This window comes from Hordeum vulgare, chromosome 2H (genome assembly GCF_904849725.1).
Source record: "Hordeum vulgare subsp. vulgare chromosome 2H, MorexV3_pseudomolecules_assembly, whole genome shotgun sequence".
Classification (NCBI taxonomy): domain Eukaryota; kingdom Viridiplantae; phylum Streptophyta; class Magnoliopsida; order Poales; family Poaceae; genus Hordeum; species Hordeum vulgare.
In genome coordinates, this window is record NC_058519.1 from 576555951 (window position 1) to 576573716 (window position 17766).

Here is a 17766-nt window from a genome sequence, read left to right on the forward strand (position 1 = left end):
TTTTACGCCACGTGACAAGGATGACGCGGGACCGTGATCTATATGACCTCATTTTCTTATTTTTGACGATTACTGTGTGACTTTTCCCACCGCGCTTGACACCCAACGACTAGTAGTAGTAGTAGTAGTAGTAGTAGTAGTAGTAGGGCGAGAGTAGTACTAGGATGGGTGACCTCCTGGGAAGTCCTCGTGTTGCATTCCCCTTTTTAAATATATTTTTGCGCCACGTGACAAGGATGACGCGGGAGCGTGATCTATATGACCTCATTTTCTTATTTTTGACGATTACTGTGTGACTTTTCCCACCGCGCTGGACACCCAACGACTAGTAGTAGTAGTAGTAGTAGTGGTAGTAGTAGTAGTAGTAGGGGCAAGCATAAGGAACAAATAGATAGTTGCATGTCGGATGCGATCATACCAGCACTAAAGCACCGGATCCCATCAGAACTCCGAAGTTAAGCGTGCTTGGGCGAGAGTAGTACTAGGATGGGTGACCTCGTGGGAAGTCCTCGTGTTGCATTCCCCTTTTTAAATATATTTTTGCGCCACGTGACAAGGATGACGCGGGACCGTGATCTATATGACCTCATTTTCTTATTTTTGACGATTACTGTGTGACTTTTCCCACCGCGCTTGACACCCAACGACTAGTAGTAGTAGTAGTAGTAGGGCGAGAGTAGTACTAGGATGGGTGACCTCCTGGGAAGTCCTCGTGTTGCATTCCCTGGGTGACCTCCTGGGAAGTCCTCGTGTTGCATTCCCCTTTTTAAATATATTTTTGCGCCACGTGACAAGGATGACGCGGGACCGTGATCTATATAACCTCATTTTCTTATTTTTGACGATTACTGTGTGACTTTTCCCACCGCGCTTGACACCCAACGACTAGTAGTAGTAGTAGTAATAGGGGCAAGCATAAGGAACAAATAGATAGTTGCATGTCGGATGCAATCATACCAGCACTAAAGCACCGGATCCCATCAGAACTCCGAAGTTAAGCGTGCTTGGGCGAGAGTAGTACTAGGATGGGTGACCTTCTGGGAAGTCCTCGTGTTGCATTCCCCTTTTTAAATATATTTTTGCGCCACGTGACAAGGATGACGCGGGAACGTGATCTATATGACCTCATTTTCTTATTTTTGACGATTACTGTGTGACTTTTCCCACCGCGCTTGACACCCAACGACTAGTAGTAGTAGTAGTAGTAGTAGTAGTAGTAGTAGTAGTAGGGGCAAGCATAAGGAACAAATAGATAGTTGCATGTCGGATGCGATCATACCAGCACTAAAGCACCGGATCCCATCAGAACTCATGTTGCATTCCCCTTTTTAAATATATTTTTACGCCACGTGACAAGGATGACGCGGGACCGTGATCTATATGACTTCATTTTCTTATTTTTGACGATTACTGTGTGACTTTTCCCACCGCGCTTGACACCCAACGACTAGTAGTAGTAGTAGTAGTAGTAGTAGTAGTAGTAGTAGTAGTAGTAGGGCGAGAGTAGTACTAGGATGGGTGACCTCCTGGGAAGTCCTCGTGTTGCATTCCCCTTTTTAAATATATTTTTGCGCCACGTGACAAGGATGACGGGGGAGCGTGATCTATATGACCTCATTTTCTTATTTTTGACGATTACTGTGTGACTTTTCCCACCGCGCTTGACACCCAACGACTAGTAGTAGTAGTAGTAGTAGTGGTAGTAGTAGTAGTAGTAGTAGGGGCAAGCATAAGGAACAAATAGATAGTTGCATGTCGGATGCGATCATACCAGCACTAAAGCACCGGATCCCATCAGAACTCCGAAGTTAAGGGTGCTTGGGCGAGAGTAGTACTAGGATGGGTGACCTCCTGGGAAGTCCTCGTGTTGCATTCCCCTTTTTAAATATATTTTTGCGCCACGTGACAAGGATGACGCGGGACCGTGATCTATATGACCTCATTTTCTTATTTTTGACGATTACTGTGTGACTTTTCCCACCGCGCTTGACACCCAACGACTAGTAGTAGTAGTAGTAGTAGTAGTAGTAGTAGTAGTAGTAGGGCGAGAGTAGTACTAGGATGGGTGACCTCCTCGGAAGTCCTCGTGTTGCATTCCCTGGGTGACCTCCTGGGAAGTCCTCGTGTTGCATTCCCCTTTTTAAATATATTTTTGCGCCACGTGACAAGGATGACGCGGGACCGTGATCTATATAACCTCATTTTCTTATTTTTGACGATTACTGTGTGACTTTTCCCACCGCGCTTGACACCCAACGACTAGTAGTAGTAGTAGTAGTAGGGGCAAGCATAAGGAACAAATAGATAGTTGCATGTCGGATGCGATCATACCAGCACTAAAGCACCGGATCCCATCAGAACTCCGAAGTTAAGCGTGCTTGGGCGAGGGTAGTACTAGGATGGGTGACCTCCTGGGAAGTCCTCGTGTTGCATTCCCCTTTTTAAATATATTTTTGCGCCACGTGACAAGGATGACGCGGGACCGTGATCTATATGACCTCATTTTCTTATTTTTGACGATTACTGTGTGACTTTTCCCACCGCGCTTGACACCCAACGACTAGTAGTAGTAGTAGTAGTAGGGCAAGCATAAGGAACAAATAGATAGTTGCATGTCGGATGCGATCATACCAGCACTAAAGCACCGGATCCCATCAGAACTCCGAAGTTAAGCGTGCTTGGGCGAGAGTAGTACTAGGATGGGTGACCTCCTGGGAAGTCCTCGTGTTGCATTCCCCTTTTTAAATATATTTTTGCGCCACGTGACAAGGATGACGCGGGAGCGTGATCTATATGACCTCATTTTCTTATTTTTGACGATTACTGTGTGACTTTTCCCACCGCGCTTGACACCCAACGACTAGTAGTAGTAGTAGTAGTAGTAGTAGGGGCAAGCATAAGGAACAAATAGATAGTTGCATGTCTGATGCGATCATACCAGCACTAAAGCACCGGATCCCATCAGAACTCCGAAGTTAAGCGTGCTTGTGCGAGAGTAGTACTAGGATGGGTGACCTCCTGGGAAGTCCTCGTGTTGCATTCCCCTTTTTAAATATATTTTTGCGCCACGTGACAAGGATGACGCGGGACCGTGATCTATATGACCTCATTTTCTTATTTTTGACGATTACTGTGTGACTTTTCCCACCGCGCTTGACACCCAACGACTAGTAGTAGTAGTAGTAGGGGCAAGCATAAGGAACAAATAGATAGTTGCATGTCGGATGTGATCATACCAGCACTAAAGCACCGGATCCCATCAGAACTCCGAAGTTAAGCGTGCTTGGGCGAGAGTAGTACTAGGATGGGTGACCTCCTGGGAAGTCCTCGTGTTGCATTCCCCTTTTTAAATATATTTTTGCGCCACGTGACAAGGACGACGCGGGACCGTGATCTATATGACCTCATTTTCTTATTTTTGACGATTACTGTGTGACTTTTCCCACCGCGCTTGACACCCAACGACTAGTAGTAGTAGTAGTAGTAGTAGGGCAAGCATAAGGAACAAATAGATAGTTGCATGTCGGATGCGATCATACCAGCACTAAAGCATCGGATCCCATCAGAACTCCGAACTTAAGCGTGCTTGGGCGAGAGTAGTACTAGGATGGGTGACCTCCTGGGAAGTCCTCGTGTTGCATTCCCCTTTTTAAATATATTTTTGCGCCACGTGACAAGGATGACGCGGGACCGTGATCTATATGACCTCATTTTCTTATTTTTGACGATTACTGTGTGACTTTTCCCACCGCGCTTGACACCCAACGACTAGTAGTAGTAGTAGTAGTAGTAGTAGTAGTAGTATTAGTAGTAGTAGTAGGGGCAAGCATAAGGAACAAATAGATGGTTGCATGTCGGATGCGATCATACCAGCACTGAAGCACCGGATCCCATCACAACTCCGAAGTTAAGCGTGTTTGGGCGAGAGTAGTACTAGGATGGGTGACCTCCTGGGAAGTCCTCGTGTTGCATTCCCCTTTTTAAATATATTTTTGCGCCACGTGACAAGGATGACGCGGGAGCGTGATCTATATGACCTCATTTTCTTATTTTTGACGATTATTGTGTGACTTTTCCCACCGCGCTTGACACCCAACGACTAGTAGTAGTAGTAGTAGTAGGGGCAAGCATAAGGAACAAATAGATAGTTGCATGTCGGATGCGATCATACCAGCACTAAAGCACCGGATCCCATCAGAACTCCGAAGTTAAGCGTGCTTGGGCGAGAGTAGTACTAGGATGGGTGACCTCCTGGGAAGTCCTCGTGTTGCATTCCCCTTTTTAAATATATTTTTGCGCCACGTGACAAGGATGACGCGGGAGCATGATCTATATGACCTCATTTTCTTATTTTTGACGATTACTGTGTGACTTTTCCCACCGCGCTTGACACCCAACGACTAGTAGTAGTAGTAGTAGTAGTGGTAGTACTAGTAGTAGTAGTAGTAGGGGCAAGCATAAGGAACAAATAGATAGTTGCATGTCGGATGCGATCATACCAGCACTAAAGCACCGGATCCCATCAGAACTCCGAAGTTAAGTGTGCTTGGGCGAGAGTAGTACTAGGATGGGTGACCTCCTGGGAAGTCCTCGTGTTGCATTCCCCTTTTTAAATATATTTTTGCGCCACGTGACAAGGATGACGCGGGACCGTGATCTATATGACCTCATTTTCTTATTTTTGACGATTACTGTGTGACTTTTCCCACCGCACTTGACACCCAACGACTAGTAGTAGTAGTAGTAGTAGTAGTAGGGCGAGAGTAGTACTAGGATGGGTGACCTCCTCGGAAGTCCTCGTGTTGCATTCCCTGGGTGACCTCCTGGGAAGTCCTCGTGTTGCATTCCCCTTTTTAAATATATTTTTGCGCCACGTGACAAGGATGACGCGGGACCGTGATCTATATAACCTCATTTTCTTATTTTTGACGATTACTGTGTGACTTTTCCCACCGCGCTTGACACCCAACGACTAGTAGTAGTAGTAGTAGTAGGGGCAAGCATAAGGAACAAATAGATAGTTGCATGTCGGATGCGATCATACCAGCACTAAAGCACCGGATCCCATCAGAACTCCGAAGTTAAGCGTGCTTGGGCGAGAGTAGTACTAGGATGGGTGACCTCCTGGGAAGTCCTCGTGTTGCATTCCCCTTTTTAAATATATTTTTGCGCCACGTGACAAGGATGACGCGGGAGCGTGATCTATATGACCTCATTTTCTTATTTTTGACGATTACTGTGTGACTTTTCCCACCGCGCTTGACACCCAACGACTAGTAGTAGTAGTAGTAGTAGTAGTAGTAGTAGTAGTAGGGGCAAGCAAAAGGAACAAATAGATAGTTGCATGTCTGATGCGATCATACCAGCACTAAAGCACCGGATCCCATCAGAACTCCGAAGTTAAGCGTGCTTGTGCGAGAGTAGTACTAGGATGGGTGACCTCCTGGGAAGTCCTCGTGTTGCATTCCCCTTTTTAAATATATTTTTGCGCCACGTGACAAGGATGACACGGGACCGTGATCTATATGACCTCATTTTCTTATTTTTGACGATTACTGTGTGACTTTTCCCACCGCGCTTGACACCCAACGACTAGTAGTAGTAGTAGTAGGGGCAAGCATAAGGAACAAATAGATAGTTGCATGTCGGATGTGATCATACCAGCACTAAAGCATCGGATCCCATCAGAACTCCGAAGTTAAGCGTGCTTGGGCGAGAGTAGTACTAGGATGGGTGACCTCCTGGGAAGTCCTCGTGTTGCATTCCCCTTTTTAAATATATTTTTGCGCCACGTGACAAGGACGACGCGGGACCGTGATCTATATGACCTCATTTTCTTATTTTTGACGATTACTGTGTGACTTTTCCCACCGCGCTTGACACCCAACGACTAGTAGTAGTAGTAGTAGTAGTAGGGCAAGCATAAGGAACAAATAGATAGTTGCATGTCGGATGCGATCATACGAGCACTAAAGCATCGGATCCCATCAGAACTCCGAACTTAAGCGTGCTTGGGCGAGAGTAGTACTAGGATGGGTGACCTCCTGGGAAGTCCTCGTGTTGCATTCCCCTTTTTAAATATATTTTTGCGCCACGTGACAAGGATGACGCGGGACCGTGATGTATATGACCTCATTTTCTTATTTTTGACGATTACTGTGTGACTTTTCCCACCGCGCTTGACACCCAACGACTAGTAGTAGTAGTAGTAGTAGTAGTAGTAGTAGTAGTATTAGTAGTAGTAGTAGGGGCAAGCATAAGGAACAAATAGATGGTTGCATGTCGGATGCGATCATACCAGCACTGAAGCACCGGATCCCATCACAACTCCGAAGTTAAGCGTGTTTGGGCGAGAGTAGTACTAGGATGGGTGACCTCCTGGGAAGTCCTCGTGTTGCATTCCCCTTTTTAAATATATTTTTGCGCCACGTGACAAGGATGACGCGGGAGCGTGATCTATATGACCTCATTTTCTTATTTTTGACGATTACTGTGTGACTTTTCCCACCGCGCTTGACACCCAACGACTAGTAGTAGTAGTAGTAGTAGGGGCAAGCATAAGGAACAAATAGATAGTTGCATGTCGGATGCGATCATACCAGCACTAAAGCACCGGATCCCATCAGAACTCCGAAGTTAAGCGTGCTTGGGCGAGAGTAGTACTAGGATGGGTGACCTCCTGGGAAGTCCTCGTGTTGCATTCCCCTTTTTAAATATATTTTTGCGCCACGTGACAAGGATGACGCGGGAGCGTGATCTATATGACCTCATTTTCTTATTTTTGACGATTACTGTGTGACTTTTCCCACCGCGCTTGACACCCAACGACTAGTAGTAGTAGTAGTAGTAGTACTAGTAGTAGTAGTAGTAGGGGCAAGCATAAGGAACAAATAGATAGTTGCATGTCGGATGCGATCATACCAGCACTAAAGCACCGGATCCCATCAGAACTCCAAAGTTAAGCGTGCTTGGGCGAGAGTAGTACTAGGATGGGTGACCTCCTGGGAAGTCCTCGTGTTGCATTCCCCTTTTTAAATATATTTTTGCGCCACGTGACAAGGATGACGCGGGACCGTGATCTATATGACCTCATTTTCTTATTTTTGACGATTACTGTGTGACTTTTCCCACCGCGCTTGACACCCAACGACTAGTAGTAGTAGTAGTAGTAGTAGGGGCAAGCATAAGGAACAAATAGATAGTTGCATGTCGGATGCGATCATACCAGCACTAAAGCACCGGATCCCATCAGAACTCCGAAGTTAAGCGTGCTTGGGCGATAGTAGTACTAGGATGGGTGACCTCTTGGGAAGTCCTCGTGTTGCATTCCCCTTTTTAAATATATTTTTGCGCCACGTGACAAGGATGACGCGGGAGCGTGATCTATATGACCTCATTTTCTTATTTTTGACGATTACTGTGTGACTTTTCCCACCGCGCTTGACACCCAACGACTAGTAGTAGTAGTAGTAGTAGTAGTAGTAGTATTAGTAGTAGTAGTAGGGGCAAGCATAAGGAACAAATAGATGGTTGCATGTCGGATGCGATCATACCAGCACTGAAGCACCGGATCCCATCAGAACTCCGAAGTTAAGCGTGTTTGGGCGAGAGTAGTACTAGGATGGGTGACCTCCTGGGAAGTCCTCGTGTTGCATTCCCCTTTTTAAATATATTTTTGCGCCACGTGACAAGGATGACGCGGGAGCGTGATCTATATGACCTCATTTTCTTATTTTTGACGATTACTGTGTGACTTTTCCCACCGCGCTTGACACCCAACGACTAGTAGTAGTAGTAGTAGTAGGGGCAAGCATAAGGAACAAATAGATAGTTGCATGTCGGATGCGATCATACCAGCACTAAAGCACCGGATCCCATCAGAACTCCGAAGTTAAGCGTGCTTGGGCGAGAGTAGTACTAGGATGGGTGACCTCCTGGGAAGTCCTCGTGTTGCATTCCCCTTTTTAAATATATTTTTGCGCCACGTGACAAGGATGACGCGGGAGCGTGATCTATATGACCTCATTTTCTTATTTTTGACGATTACTGTGTGACTTCTCCCACCGCGCTTGACACCCAACGACTAGTAGTAGTAGTAGTAGTAGTAGTAGTAGTAGTAGTAGTAGTAGTCGGGGCAAGCATAAGGAACAAATAGATAGTTGCATGTCGGATGCGATCATACCAGCACTAAAGCACCGGATCCCATCAGAACTCCGAAGTTAAGCGTGCTTGGGCGAGAGTAGTACTAGGATGGGTGACCTCCTGGGAAGTCCTCGTGTTGCATTCCCCTTTTTAAATATATTTTTGCGCCACGTGACAAGGATGACGCGGGAGCGTGATCTATATGACCTCATTTTCTTATTTTTGACGATTACTGTGTGACTTCTCCCACCGCGCTTGACACCCAACGACTAGTAGTAGTAGTAGTAGTAGTAGTAGTAGTAGTAGTAGTAGTAGTAGTAGTCGGGGCAAGCATAAGGAACAAATAGATAGTTGCATGTCGGATGCGATCATACCAGCACTAAAGCACCGGATCCCATTAGAACTCCGAAGTTAAGCGTGCTTGGGCGAGAGTAGTACTAGGATGGGTGACCTCCTGGGAAGTCCTCGTGTTGCATTCCCCTTTTTAAATATATTTTTGCGCCACGTGACAAGGATGACGCGGGACCGTGATCTATATGACCTCATTTTCTTATTTTTGACGATTACTGTGTGACTTTTCCCACCGCGCTTGACACCCAACGACTAGTAGTAGTAGTAGTAGTAGGGCAAGCATAAGGAACAAATAGATAGTTGCATGTCGGATGCGATCATACCAGCACTAAAGCACCGGATCCCATCAGAACTCCGAAGTTAAGCGTGCTTGGGCGAGAGTAGTACTAGGATGGGTGACCTCCTGGGAAGTCCTCGTGTTGCATTCCCCTTTTTAAATATATTTTTGCGCCACGTGACAAGGATGACGCAGGACCGTGATCTATATGACCTCATTTTCTTATTTTTGACGATTACTGTGTGACTTATCCCACCGCGCTTGACACCCAACGACTAGTAGTAGTAGTAGTAGTAGTAGGGGCAAGCATAAGGAAGAAATAGATAGTTGCATGTCGGATGCGATCATACCAGCAGTAAAGCACCGGATCCCATCAGAACTCCGAAGTTAAGCGTGCTTGGGCGAGAGTAGTACTAGGATGGGTGACCTTCTGGGAAGTCCTCGTGTTGCTTTTCCCCCTTTTAAATATATTTTTGCGGCACGTGACAAGGATGACGCGGGACCGTGATCTATATGAGCTCATTTTCTTATTTTTGACGATTACTGTGTGACTTTTCCCACCGCGCTTGACACCCAACGACTAGTAGTAGTAGTAGTAGTAGTAGTAGTAGGGGCAAGCATAAGGAACAAATAGATAGTTGCATGTCGGATGCGATCATACCAGCACTAAAGCACCGGATCCCATCAGAACTCCGAAGTTAAGCGTGCTTGGGCGAGAGTAGTACTAGGATGGGTGACCTCCTGGGAAGTCCTCGTGTTGCATTTCCCTTTTTAAATATATTTTTGCGCCACGTGACAAGGATGACGCGGGAGCGTGATCTATATGACCTCATTTTCTTATTTTTGACGATTACTGTGTGACTTTTTCCACCGCGCTTGACACCCAACGACTAGTAGTAGTAGTAGTAGTAGTAGTAGTAGGGGCAAGCATAAGGAACAAATAGATAGTTGCATGTCGGATGCGATCATACCAGCACTAAAGCACCGGATCCCATCAGAACTCCGAAGTTAAGCGTACTTGGGCGAGAGTAGTACTAGGATGGGTGACCTCCTGGGAAGTCCTCGTGTTGCATTCCCCTTTTTAAATATATTTTTGCGGCACGTGACAAGGATGACGCGGGACCGTGATCTATATGACCTCATTTTCTTATTTTTGACGATTACTGTGTGACTTTTCCCACCGCGCTTGACACCCAACGACTAGTAGTAGTAGTAGTAGTAGTAGTAGTAGTAGTAGTAGGGGCAAGCATAAGCAAGAAATAGATAGTTGCATGTCGGATGCGATCATACCAGCACTAAAGCACCGGATCCCATCAGAACTCCGAAGTTAAGCGTGCTTGGGCGAGAGTAGTACTAGGATTGGTGACCTCCTGGGAAGTCCTCGTGTTGCATTCCCCTTTTTAAATATATTTTTGCGCCACGTGACAAGGATGACGCGGGAGCGTGATCTATATGACCTCATTTTCTTATTTTTGACGATTACTGTGTGACTTTTCCCACCGCGCTTGACACCCAACGACTAGTAGTAGTAGTAGTAGTAGGGGCAAGCATAAGGAACAAATAGATAGTTGCATGTCGGATGCGATCATACCAGCACTAAAGCACCGGATCCCATCAGAACTCCGAAGTTAAGCGTGCTTGGGCGAGAGTAGTACTAGGATGGGTGACCTCCTGGGAAGTCCTCGTGTTGCATTCCCCTTTTTAAATATATTTTTGCGCCACATGACAAAGATGACGCGGGACCGTGATCTATATGACCTCATTTTCTTATTTTTGACGATTACTGTGTGACTTTTCCCACCGCGCTTGACACCCAACGACTAGTAGTAGTAGTAGTAGTAGGGGCAAGCATAAGGAACAAATAGATAGTTGCATGTCGGATGCGATCATACCAGCACTAAAGCACTGGATCCCATCAGAACTCCGAAGTTAAGCGTGCTTTGGCGAGAGTAGTACTAGGATGGGTGACCTCCTGGGAAGTCCTCGTGTTGCATTCCCCTTTTTCAATATATTTTTGCGCCACGTGACAAGGATGACGCGGGACCGTGATCTATATGACCTCATTTTCTTATTTTTGACGATTACTGTGTGACTTTTCCCACCGCGCTTGACACCCAACGACTAGTAGTAGTATTAGTAGTAGTAGTAGTAGTAGTAGGGGCAAGCATAAGGAACAAATAGATAGTTGCATGTCGGATGCGATCATACCAGCACTAAAGCACCGGATCCCATCAGAACTCCGAAGTTAAGCGTGCTTGGGCGAGAGTAGTACTAGGATGGGTGACCTCCTGGGAAGTCCTCGTGTTGCATTCCCCTTTTTAAATATATTTTTGCGCCACGTGACAAGGATGACGCGGGAGCGTGATCTATATGACCTCATTTTCTTATTTTTGACGATTACTGTGTGACTTTTCCCACCGCGCTTGACACCCAACGACTAGTAGTAGTAGTAGTAGTAGTAGTAGTAGTAGTAGTAGTAGTAGTAGTAGTAGTAGTAGTAGTAGTAGTAGTAGTAGTAGTAGTAGTAGTAGTAGTAGTAGTAGTAGTAGTAGTAGTAGTAGTAGTAGTAGTAGTAGTAGTAGTAGTAGTAGTAGTAGTAGTAGTAGTAGTAGTAGTAGTAGTAGTAGTAGTAGTAGTAGTAGTAGTAGTAGTAGTAGTAGTAGTAGTAGTAGTAGTAGTAGTAGTAGTAGTAGTAGTAGTAGTAGTAGTAGTAGTAGTAGTAGTAGTAGTAGTAGTAGTAGTAGTAGTAGTAGGGGCAAGCATAAGGAACAAATAGATAGTTGCATGTCGGATGCGATCATACTAGCACTAAAGCACCAGATCCCATCAGAACTCCGAAGTTAAGCGTGCTTGGGCGAGAGTAGTACTAGGATGGGTGACCTCCTGGGAAGTCCTCATGTTGCATTCCCCTTTTTAAATATATTTTTACGCCACGTGACAAGGATGACGCGGGACCGTGATCTATATGACCTCATTTTCTTATTTTTGACGATTACTGTGTGACTTTTCCCACCGCGCTTGACACCCAACGACTAGTAGTAGTATTAGTAGTAGTAGTAGTAGTAGTAGTAGTAGGGCGAGAGTAGTACTAGGATGGGTGACCTCCTGGGAAGTCCTCGTGTTGCATTCCCCTTTTTAAATATATTTTTGCGCCACGTGACAAGGATGACGCGGGAGCGTGATCTATATGACCTCATTTTCTTATTTTTGACGATTACTGTGTGACTTTTCCCACCGCGCTTGACACCCAACGACTAGTAGTAGTAGTAGTAGTAGTGGTAGTAGTAGTAGTAGTAGTAGTAGTAGGGGCAAGCATAAGGAACAAATAGATAGTTGCATGTCGGATGCGATCATACCAGCACTAAAGCACCGGATCCCATCAGAACTCCGAAGTTAAGCGTGCTTGGGCGAGAGTAGTACTAGGATGGGTGACCTCCTGGGAAGTCCTCGCGTTGCATTCCCCTTTTTAAATATATTTTTGCGCCACGTGACAAGGATGACGCGGGACCGTGATCTATATGACCTCATTTTCTTATTTTTGACGATTACTGTGTGACTTTTCCCACCGCGCTTGACACCCAACGACTAGTAGTAGTAGTAGTAGTAGTAGTAGTAGGGGCAAGCATAAGGAAGAAATAGATAGTTGCATGTCGGATGCGATCATACCAGCACTAAAGCACCGGATCCCATCAGAACTCCGAAGTTAAGCGTGCTAGAGCGAGAGTAGTACTAGGATGGGTTTCCTCCTGGGAAGTCCTCTTGTTGCATTCCCCTTTTTAAATATATTTTTGCGCCACGTGACAAGGATGACGCGGGAGCGTGATCTATATGACCTCATTTTCTTATTTTTGACGATTACTGTGTGACTTTTCCCACCGCGCTTGACACCCAACGACTAGTAGTAGTAGTAGTAGTAGTAGTAGTAGTAGGGGCAAGCATAAGGAACAAATAGATAGTTGCATGTCGGATGCGATCATACCAGCACTAAAGCATCGGATCCCATCAGAACTCCGAAGTTAAGCGTGCTTGGGCGAGAGTAGTACTAGGATGGGTGACCTGCTGGGAAGTCCTCGTGTTGCATTCCCCTTTTTAAATATATTTTTGCGGCACGTGACAAGGATGACGCGGGACCGTGATCTATATGACCTCATTTTCTTATTTTTGACGATTACTGTGTGACTTTTCCCACCGCGCTTGACACCCAACGACTAGTAGTAGTAGTAGTAGTAGGGGCAAGCATAAGGAACAAATAGATAGTTGCATGTCGGATGCGATCATACCAGCACTAAAGCACCGGATCCCATCAGAACTCCGAAGTTAAGCGTGCTTGGGCGAGAGTAGTACTAGGATGGGTGACCTCCTGGGAAGTCCTCGTGTTGCATTCCCCTTTTTAAATATATTTTTGCGGCACGTGGCAAGGATGACGCGGGACCGTGATCTATATGACCTCATTTTCTTATTTTTGACGATTACTGTGTGACTTTTCCCACCGCGCTTGACACCCAACGACTAGTAGTAGTAGTAGTAGTAGTAGTAGTAGTAGGGGCAAGCATAAGGAACAAATAGATAGTTGCATGTCGGATGCGATCATACCAGCACTAAAGCACCGGATCCCATCAGAACTCCGAAGTTAAGCGTGCTTGGGCGAGAGTAGTACTAGGATGGGTGACCTCCTGGGAAGTCCTCGTGTTGCATTTCCCTTTTTAAATATATTTTTGCGCCACGTGACAAGGATGACGCGGGAGCGTGATCTATATGACCTCATTTTCTAATTTTTGACGATTACTGTGTGACTTTTCCCACCACGCTTGACACCCAACGACTAGTAGTAGTAGTAGTAGTAGTAGTAGGGGCAAGCATAAGGAACAAATAGATAGTTGCATGTCGGATGCGATCATACCAGCACTAAAGCACCGGATCCCATCAGAACTCCGAAGTTAAGCGTACTTGGGCGAGAGTAGTACTAGGATGGGTGACCTCCTGGGAAGTCCTCGTGTTGCATTCCCCTTTTAAAATATATTTTTGCGGCACGTGACAAGGATGACGCGGGACCGTGATCTATATGACCTCATTTTCTTATTTTTGACGATTACTGTGTGACTTTTCCCACCGCGCTTGACACCCAACGACTAGTAGTAGTAGTAGTAGTAGTAGTAGTAGTAGTAGGGGCAAGCATAAGGAAGAAATAGATAGTTGCATGTCGGATGCGATCATACCAGCACTAAAGCAACGGATCCCATCAGAACTCCGAAGTTAAGCGTGCTTGGGCGAGAGTAGTACTAGGATGGGTGACCTCCTGGGAAGTCCTCGTGTTGCATTCCCCTTTTTAAATATATTTTTGCGCCACGTGACAAGGATGACGCGGGAGCGTGATCTATATGACCTCATTTTCTTATTTTTGACGATTACTGTGTGACTTTTCCCACCGCGCTTGACACCCAACGACTAGTAGTAGTAGTAGTAGGGGCAAGCATAAGGAACAAATAGATAGTTGCATGTCGGATGCGATCATACCAGCACTAAAGCACCGGATCCCATCAGAACTCCGAAGTTAAGCGTGCTTGGGCGAGAGTAGTACTAGGATGGGTGACCTCCTGGGAAGTCCTCGTGTTGCATTCCCCTTTTTAAATATATTTTTGCGCCACATGACAAAGATGACGCGGGACCGTGATCTATATGACCTCATTTTCTTATTTTTGACGATTACTGTGTGACTTTTCCCACCGCGCTTGACACCCAACGACTAGTAGTAGTAGTAGTAGTAGGGGCAAGCATAAGGAACAAATAGATAGTTGCATGTCGGATGCGATCATACCAGCACTAAAGCACCGGATCCCATCAGAACTCCGAAGTTAAGCGTGGTTTGGCGAGAGTAGTACTAGGATGGGTGACCTCCTGGGAAGTCCTCGTGTTGCATTCCCCTTTTTCAATATATTTTTGCGCCACGTGACAAGGATGACGCGGGACCGTGATCTATATGACCTCATTTTCTTATTTTTGACGATTACTGTGTGACTTTTCCCACCGCGCTTGACACCCAACGACTAGTAGTAGTATTAGTAGTAGTAGTAGTAGTAGGGGCAAGCATAAGGAACAAATAGATAGTTGCATGTCGGATGCGATCATACCAGCACTAAAGCACCGGATCCCATCAGAACTCCGAAGTTAAGCGTGCTTGGGCGAGAGTAGTACTAGGATGGGTGACCTCCTGGGAAGTCCTCGTGTTGCATTCCCCTTTTTAAATATATTTTTGCGCCACGTGACAAGGATGACGCGGGAGCGTGATCTATATGACCTCATTTTCTTATTTTTGACGATTACTGTGTGACTTTTCCCACCGCGCTTGACACCCAACGACTAGTAGTAGTAGTAGTAGTAGTAGTAGTAGTAGTAGTAGTAGTAGTAGTAGTAGTAGTAGTAGTAGTAGTAGTAGTAGTAGTAGTAGTAGTAGTAGTAGTAGTAGTAGTAGTAGTAGTAGTAGTAGTAGTAGTAGGGGCAAGCATAAGGAACAAATAGATAGTTGCATGTCGGATGCGATCATACTAGCACTAAAGCACCAGATCCCATCAGAACTCCGAAGTTAAGCGTGCTTGGGCGAGAGTAGTACTAGGATGGGTGACCTCCTGGGAAGTCCTCATGTTGCATTCCCCTTTTTAAATATATTTTTACGCCACGTGACAAGGATGACGCGGGACCGTGATCTATATGACCTCATTTTCTTATTTTTGACGATTACTGTGTGACTTTTCCCACCGCGCTTGACACCCAACGACTAGTAGTAGTATTAGTAGTAGTAGTAGTAGTAGTAGTAGTAGGGCGAGAGTAGTACTAGGATGGGTGACCTCCTGGGAAGTCCTCGTGTTGCATTCCCCTTTTTAAATATATTTTTGCGCCACGTGACAAGGATGACGCGGGAGCGTGATCTATATGACCTCATTTTCTTATTTTTGACGATTACTGTGTGACTTTTCCCACCGCGCTTGACACCCAACGACTAGTAGTAGTAGTAGTAGTAGTGGTAGTAGTAGTAGTAGTAGTAGTAGTAGTAGTGGTAGTAGTAGTAGTAGTAGTAGTAGTAGTAGTGGTAGTAGTAGTAGTAGTAGTAGTAGTAGTAGTAGGGGCAAGCATAAGGAACAAATAGATAGTTGCATGTCGGATGCGATCATACCAGCACTAAAGCACCGGATCCCATCAGAACTCCGAAGTTAAGCGTGCTTGGGCGAGAGTAGTACTAGGATGGGTGACCTCCTGGGAAGTCCTCGCGTTGCATTCCCCTTTTTAAATATATTTTTGCGCCACGTGACAAGGATGACGCGGGACCGTGATCTATATGACCTCATTTTCTTATTTTTGACGATTACTGTGTGACTTTTCCCACCGCGCTTGACACCCAACGACTAGTAGTAGTAGTAGTAGTAGTAGTAGTAGTAGTAGTAGGGGCAAGCATAAGGAAGAAATAGATAGTTGCATGTCGGATGCGATCATACCAGCACTAAAGCAACGGATCCCATCAGAACTCCGAAGTTAAGCGTGCTTGGGCGAGAGTAGTACTAGGATGGGTGACCTCCTGGGAAGTCCTCGTGTTGCATTCCCCTTTTTAAATATATTTTTGCGCCACGTGACAAGGATGACGCGGGAGCGTGATCTATATGACCTCATTTTCTTATTTTTGACGATTACTGTGTGACTTTTCCCACCGCGCTTGACACCCAACGACTAGTAGTAGTAGTAGTAGTAGGGGCAAGCATAAGGAACAAATAGATAGTTGCATGTCGGATGCGATCATACCAGCACTAAAGCACCGGATCCCATCAGAACTCCGAAGTTAAGCGTGCTTGGACGAGAGTAGTACTAGGATGGGTGACCTCCTGGGAAGTCCTCGTGTTGCATTCCCCTTTTTAAATATATTTTTGCGCCACATGACAAGGATGACGCGGGACCGTGATCTATATGACCTCATTTTCTTATTTTTGACGATTACTGTGTGACTTTTCCCACCGCGCTTGACACCCAACGACTAGTAGTAGTAGTAGTAGTAGTAGGGGCAAGCATAAGGAACAAATAGATAGTTGCATGTCGGATGCGATCATACCAGCACTAAAGCACCGGATCCCATCAGAACTCCGAAGTTAAGCGTGCTTTGGCGAGAGTAGTACTAGGATGGGTGACCTCCTGGGAAGTCCTCGTGTTGCATTCCCCTTTTTCAATATATTTTTGCGCCACGTGACAAGGATGACGCGGGACCGTGATCTATATGACCTCATTTTCTTATTTTTGACGATTACTGTGTGACTTTTCCCACCGCGCTTGACACCCAACGACTAGTAGTAGTATTAGTAGTAGTAGTAGTAGTAGTAGGGGCAAGCATAAGGAACAAATAGATAGTTGCATGTCGGATGCGATCATACCAGCACTAAAGCACCGGATCCCATCAGAACTCCGAAGTTAAGCGTGCTTGGGCGAGAGTAGTACTAGGATGGGTGACCTCCTGGGAAGTCCTCGTGTTGCATTCCCCTTTTTAAATATATTTTTGCGCCACGTGACAAGGATGACGCGGGAGCGTGATCTATATGACCTCATTTTCTTATTTTTGACGATTACTGTGTGACTTTTCCCACCGCGCTTGACACCCAACGACTAGTAGTAGTAGTAGTAGTAGTAGTAGTAGTAGTAGTAGTAGTAGTAGTAGTAGGGGCAAGCATAAGGAACAAATAGATAGTTGCATGTCGGATGCGATCATACTAGCACTAAAGCACCAGATCCCATCAGAACTCCGAAGTTAAGCGTGCTTGGGCGAGAGTAGTACTAGGATGGGTGACCTCCTGGGAAGTCCTCATGTTGCATTCCCCTTTTTAAATATATTTTTACGCCACGTGACAAGGATGACGCGGGACCGTGATCTATATGACCTCATTTTCTTATTTTTAACGATTACTGTGTGACTTTTCCCACCGCGCTTGACACCCAACGACTAGTAGTAGTAGTAGTAGTAGTAG

At 45.7% G+C, this 17766-nt stretch overlaps 49 non-coding genes across 49 annotated transcripts; all 49 read left to right on the top strand.

The window, feature by feature from the left end:
- The first annotated feature begins 404 nt into the window (after positions 1-404).
- LOC123434930 lies at positions 405-523 on the top strand. The gene has a single exon (XR_006626197.1). It is a non-coding gene; the product is annotated as a 5S ribosomal RNA (ribosomal RNA).
- Positions 524-943: 420 nt separating this feature from the next.
- LOC123435127 lies at positions 944-1062 on the top strand. Its single transcript, XR_006626387.1, has one exon. It is a non-coding gene; the product is annotated as a 5S ribosomal RNA (ribosomal RNA).
- Positions 1063-1757: 695 nt separating this feature from the next.
- Positions 1758-1876, top strand: LOC123434923. Its single transcript, XR_006626190.1, has one exon. It is a non-coding gene; the product is annotated as a 5S ribosomal RNA (ribosomal RNA).
- Positions 1877-2317: 441 nt separating this feature from the next.
- On the top strand, positions 2318-2436 carry LOC123432104. The gene has a single exon (XR_006623703.1). It is a non-coding gene; the product is annotated as a 5S ribosomal RNA (ribosomal RNA).
- Positions 2437-2617: 181 nt separating this feature from the next.
- LOC123433905 lies at positions 2618-2736 on the top strand. The gene has a single exon (XR_006625202.1). It is a non-coding gene; the product is annotated as a 5S ribosomal RNA (ribosomal RNA).
- Positions 2737-2924: 188 nt separating this feature from the next.
- LOC123431681 lies at positions 2925-3043 on the top strand. The gene has a single exon (XR_006623269.1). It is a non-coding gene; the product is annotated as a 5S ribosomal RNA (ribosomal RNA).
- A 179-nt stretch (positions 3044-3222) lies between these two features.
- LOC123435146 lies at positions 3223-3341 on the top strand. Its single transcript, XR_006626407.1, has one exon. It is a non-coding gene; the product is annotated as a 5S ribosomal RNA (ribosomal RNA).
- Positions 3342-3525: 184 nt separating this feature from the next.
- On the top strand, positions 3526-3644 carry LOC123431873. Its single transcript, XR_006623471.1, has one exon. It is a non-coding gene; the product is annotated as a 5S ribosomal RNA (ribosomal RNA).
- Positions 3645-3856: 212 nt separating this feature from the next.
- On the top strand, positions 3857-3975 carry LOC123432486. Its single transcript, XR_006624065.1, has one exon. It is a non-coding gene; the product is annotated as a 5S ribosomal RNA (ribosomal RNA).
- Positions 3976-4157: 182 nt separating this feature from the next.
- LOC123433907 lies at positions 4158-4276 on the top strand. Its single transcript, XR_006625203.1, has one exon. It is a non-coding gene; the product is annotated as a 5S ribosomal RNA (ribosomal RNA).
- A 209-nt stretch (positions 4277-4485) lies between these two features.
- LOC123435194 lies at positions 4486-4604 on the top strand. The gene has a single exon (XR_006626453.1). It is a non-coding gene; the product is annotated as a 5S ribosomal RNA (ribosomal RNA).
- A 426-nt stretch (positions 4605-5030) lies between these two features.
- On the top strand, positions 5031-5149 carry LOC123433909. Its single transcript, XR_006625205.1, has one exon. It is a non-coding gene; the product is annotated as a 5S ribosomal RNA (ribosomal RNA).
- A 200-nt stretch (positions 5150-5349) lies between these two features.
- LOC123431682 lies at positions 5350-5468 on the top strand. The gene has a single exon (XR_006623270.1). It is a non-coding gene; the product is annotated as a 5S ribosomal RNA (ribosomal RNA).
- A 179-nt stretch (positions 5469-5647) lies between these two features.
- Positions 5648-5766, top strand: LOC123437453. Its single transcript, XR_006628632.1, has one exon. It is a non-coding gene; the product is annotated as a 5S ribosomal RNA (ribosomal RNA).
- Positions 5767-5950: 184 nt separating this feature from the next.
- Positions 5951-6069, top strand: LOC123432936. Its single transcript, XR_006624502.1, has one exon. It is a non-coding gene; the product is annotated as a 5S ribosomal RNA (ribosomal RNA).
- A 215-nt stretch (positions 6070-6284) lies between these two features.
- LOC123432487 lies at positions 6285-6403 on the top strand. Its single transcript, XR_006624066.1, has one exon. It is a non-coding gene; the product is annotated as a 5S ribosomal RNA (ribosomal RNA).
- A 182-nt stretch (positions 6404-6585) lies between these two features.
- On the top strand, positions 6586-6704 carry LOC123433910. Its single transcript, XR_006625206.1, has one exon. It is a non-coding gene; the product is annotated as a 5S ribosomal RNA (ribosomal RNA).
- A 203-nt stretch (positions 6705-6907) lies between these two features.
- Positions 6908-7026, top strand: LOC123436073. Its single transcript, XR_006627309.1, has one exon. It is a non-coding gene; the product is annotated as a 5S ribosomal RNA (ribosomal RNA).
- Positions 7027-7211: 185 nt separating this feature from the next.
- On the top strand, positions 7212-7330 carry LOC123438274. Its single transcript, XR_006629426.1, has one exon. It is a non-coding gene; the product is annotated as a 5S ribosomal RNA (ribosomal RNA).
- A 209-nt stretch (positions 7331-7539) lies between these two features.
- LOC123435907 lies at positions 7540-7658 on the top strand. The gene has a single exon (XR_006627151.1). It is a non-coding gene; the product is annotated as a 5S ribosomal RNA (ribosomal RNA).
- A 182-nt stretch (positions 7659-7840) lies between these two features.
- On the top strand, positions 7841-7959 carry LOC123433911. Its single transcript, XR_006625208.1, has one exon. It is a non-coding gene; the product is annotated as a 5S ribosomal RNA (ribosomal RNA).
- Positions 7960-8168: 209 nt separating this feature from the next.
- On the top strand, positions 8169-8287 carry LOC123433912. Its single transcript, XR_006625209.1, has one exon. It is a non-coding gene; the product is annotated as a 5S ribosomal RNA (ribosomal RNA).
- A 215-nt stretch (positions 8288-8502) lies between these two features.
- On the top strand, positions 8503-8621 carry LOC123435044. The gene has a single exon (XR_006626306.1). It is a non-coding gene; the product is annotated as a 5S ribosomal RNA (ribosomal RNA).
- Positions 8622-8802: 181 nt separating this feature from the next.
- On the top strand, positions 8803-8921 carry LOC123433913. The gene has a single exon (XR_006625210.1). It is a non-coding gene; the product is annotated as a 5S ribosomal RNA (ribosomal RNA).
- A 185-nt stretch (positions 8922-9106) lies between these two features.
- LOC123432395 lies at positions 9107-9225 on the top strand. Its single transcript, XR_006623980.1, has one exon. It is a non-coding gene; the product is annotated as a 5S ribosomal RNA (ribosomal RNA).
- A 192-nt stretch (positions 9226-9417) lies between these two features.
- LOC123435398 lies at positions 9418-9536 on the top strand. The gene has a single exon (XR_006626650.1). It is a non-coding gene; the product is annotated as a 5S ribosomal RNA (ribosomal RNA).
- Positions 9537-9727: 191 nt separating this feature from the next.
- On the top strand, positions 9728-9846 carry LOC123436857. Its single transcript, XR_006628065.1, has one exon. It is a non-coding gene; the product is annotated as a 5S ribosomal RNA (ribosomal RNA).
- A 200-nt stretch (positions 9847-10046) lies between these two features.
- On the top strand, positions 10047-10165 carry LOC123438126. The gene has a single exon (XR_006629286.1). It is a non-coding gene; the product is annotated as a 5S ribosomal RNA (ribosomal RNA).
- A 182-nt stretch (positions 10166-10347) lies between these two features.
- LOC123433915 lies at positions 10348-10466 on the top strand. Its single transcript, XR_006625212.1, has one exon. It is a non-coding gene; the product is annotated as a 5S ribosomal RNA (ribosomal RNA).
- Positions 10467-10648: 182 nt separating this feature from the next.
- On the top strand, positions 10649-10767 carry LOC123438883. Its single transcript, XR_006629999.1, has one exon. It is a non-coding gene; the product is annotated as a 5S ribosomal RNA (ribosomal RNA).
- Positions 10768-10964: 197 nt separating this feature from the next.
- Positions 10965-11083, top strand: LOC123433916. Its single transcript, XR_006625213.1, has one exon. It is a non-coding gene; the product is annotated as a 5S ribosomal RNA (ribosomal RNA).
- A 476-nt stretch (positions 11084-11559) lies between these two features.
- LOC123432426 lies at positions 11560-11678 on the top strand. The gene has a single exon (XR_006624009.1). It is a non-coding gene; the product is annotated as a 5S ribosomal RNA (ribosomal RNA).
- Positions 11679-12112: 434 nt separating this feature from the next.
- On the top strand, positions 12113-12231 carry LOC123435464. Its single transcript, XR_006626713.1, has one exon. It is a non-coding gene; the product is annotated as a 5S ribosomal RNA (ribosomal RNA).
- Positions 12232-12422: 191 nt separating this feature from the next.
- On the top strand, positions 12423-12541 carry LOC123433106. Its single transcript, XR_006624659.1, has one exon. It is a non-coding gene; the product is annotated as a 5S ribosomal RNA (ribosomal RNA).
- A 194-nt stretch (positions 12542-12735) lies between these two features.
- LOC123438101 lies at positions 12736-12854 on the top strand. Its single transcript, XR_006629262.1, has one exon. It is a non-coding gene; the product is annotated as a 5S ribosomal RNA (ribosomal RNA).
- Positions 12855-13036: 182 nt separating this feature from the next.
- On the top strand, positions 13037-13155 carry LOC123433917. The gene has a single exon (XR_006625214.1). It is a non-coding gene; the product is annotated as a 5S ribosomal RNA (ribosomal RNA).
- Positions 13156-13349: 194 nt separating this feature from the next.
- On the top strand, positions 13350-13468 carry LOC123435399. The gene has a single exon (XR_006626651.1). It is a non-coding gene; the product is annotated as a 5S ribosomal RNA (ribosomal RNA).
- A 188-nt stretch (positions 13469-13656) lies between these two features.
- LOC123436859 lies at positions 13657-13775 on the top strand. The gene has a single exon (XR_006628067.1). It is a non-coding gene; the product is annotated as a 5S ribosomal RNA (ribosomal RNA).
- Positions 13776-13972: 197 nt separating this feature from the next.
- LOC123437141 lies at positions 13973-14091 on the top strand. Its single transcript, XR_006628338.1, has one exon. It is a non-coding gene; the product is annotated as a 5S ribosomal RNA (ribosomal RNA).
- Positions 14092-14270: 179 nt separating this feature from the next.
- Positions 14271-14389, top strand: LOC123433918. The gene has a single exon (XR_006625215.1). It is a non-coding gene; the product is annotated as a 5S ribosomal RNA (ribosomal RNA).
- A 182-nt stretch (positions 14390-14571) lies between these two features.
- Positions 14572-14690, top strand: LOC123432592. The gene has a single exon (XR_006624166.1). It is a non-coding gene; the product is annotated as a 5S ribosomal RNA (ribosomal RNA).
- Positions 14691-14884: 194 nt separating this feature from the next.
- LOC123433919 lies at positions 14885-15003 on the top strand. Its single transcript, XR_006625216.1, has one exon. It is a non-coding gene; the product is annotated as a 5S ribosomal RNA (ribosomal RNA).
- Positions 15004-15299: 296 nt separating this feature from the next.
- Positions 15300-15418, top strand: LOC123432427. The gene has a single exon (XR_006624010.1). It is a non-coding gene; the product is annotated as a 5S ribosomal RNA (ribosomal RNA).
- Positions 15419-15924: 506 nt separating this feature from the next.
- Positions 15925-16043, top strand: LOC123435465. Its single transcript, XR_006626714.1, has one exon. It is a non-coding gene; the product is annotated as a 5S ribosomal RNA (ribosomal RNA).
- Positions 16044-16243: 200 nt separating this feature from the next.
- Positions 16244-16362, top strand: LOC123437142. The gene has a single exon (XR_006628339.1). It is a non-coding gene; the product is annotated as a 5S ribosomal RNA (ribosomal RNA).
- A 182-nt stretch (positions 16363-16544) lies between these two features.
- On the top strand, positions 16545-16663 carry LOC123435488. Its single transcript, XR_006626736.1, has one exon. It is a non-coding gene; the product is annotated as a 5S ribosomal RNA (ribosomal RNA).
- A 185-nt stretch (positions 16664-16848) lies between these two features.
- LOC123437803 lies at positions 16849-16967 on the top strand. Its single transcript, XR_006628971.1, has one exon. It is a non-coding gene; the product is annotated as a 5S ribosomal RNA (ribosomal RNA).
- A 197-nt stretch (positions 16968-17164) lies between these two features.
- LOC123433921 lies at positions 17165-17283 on the top strand. The gene has a single exon (XR_006625219.1). It is a non-coding gene; the product is annotated as a 5S ribosomal RNA (ribosomal RNA).
- Positions 17284-17498: 215 nt separating this feature from the next.
- Positions 17499-17617, top strand: LOC123432428. The gene has a single exon (XR_006624011.1). It is a non-coding gene; the product is annotated as a 5S ribosomal RNA (ribosomal RNA).
- Positions 17618-17766: the final 149 nt, after the last annotated feature.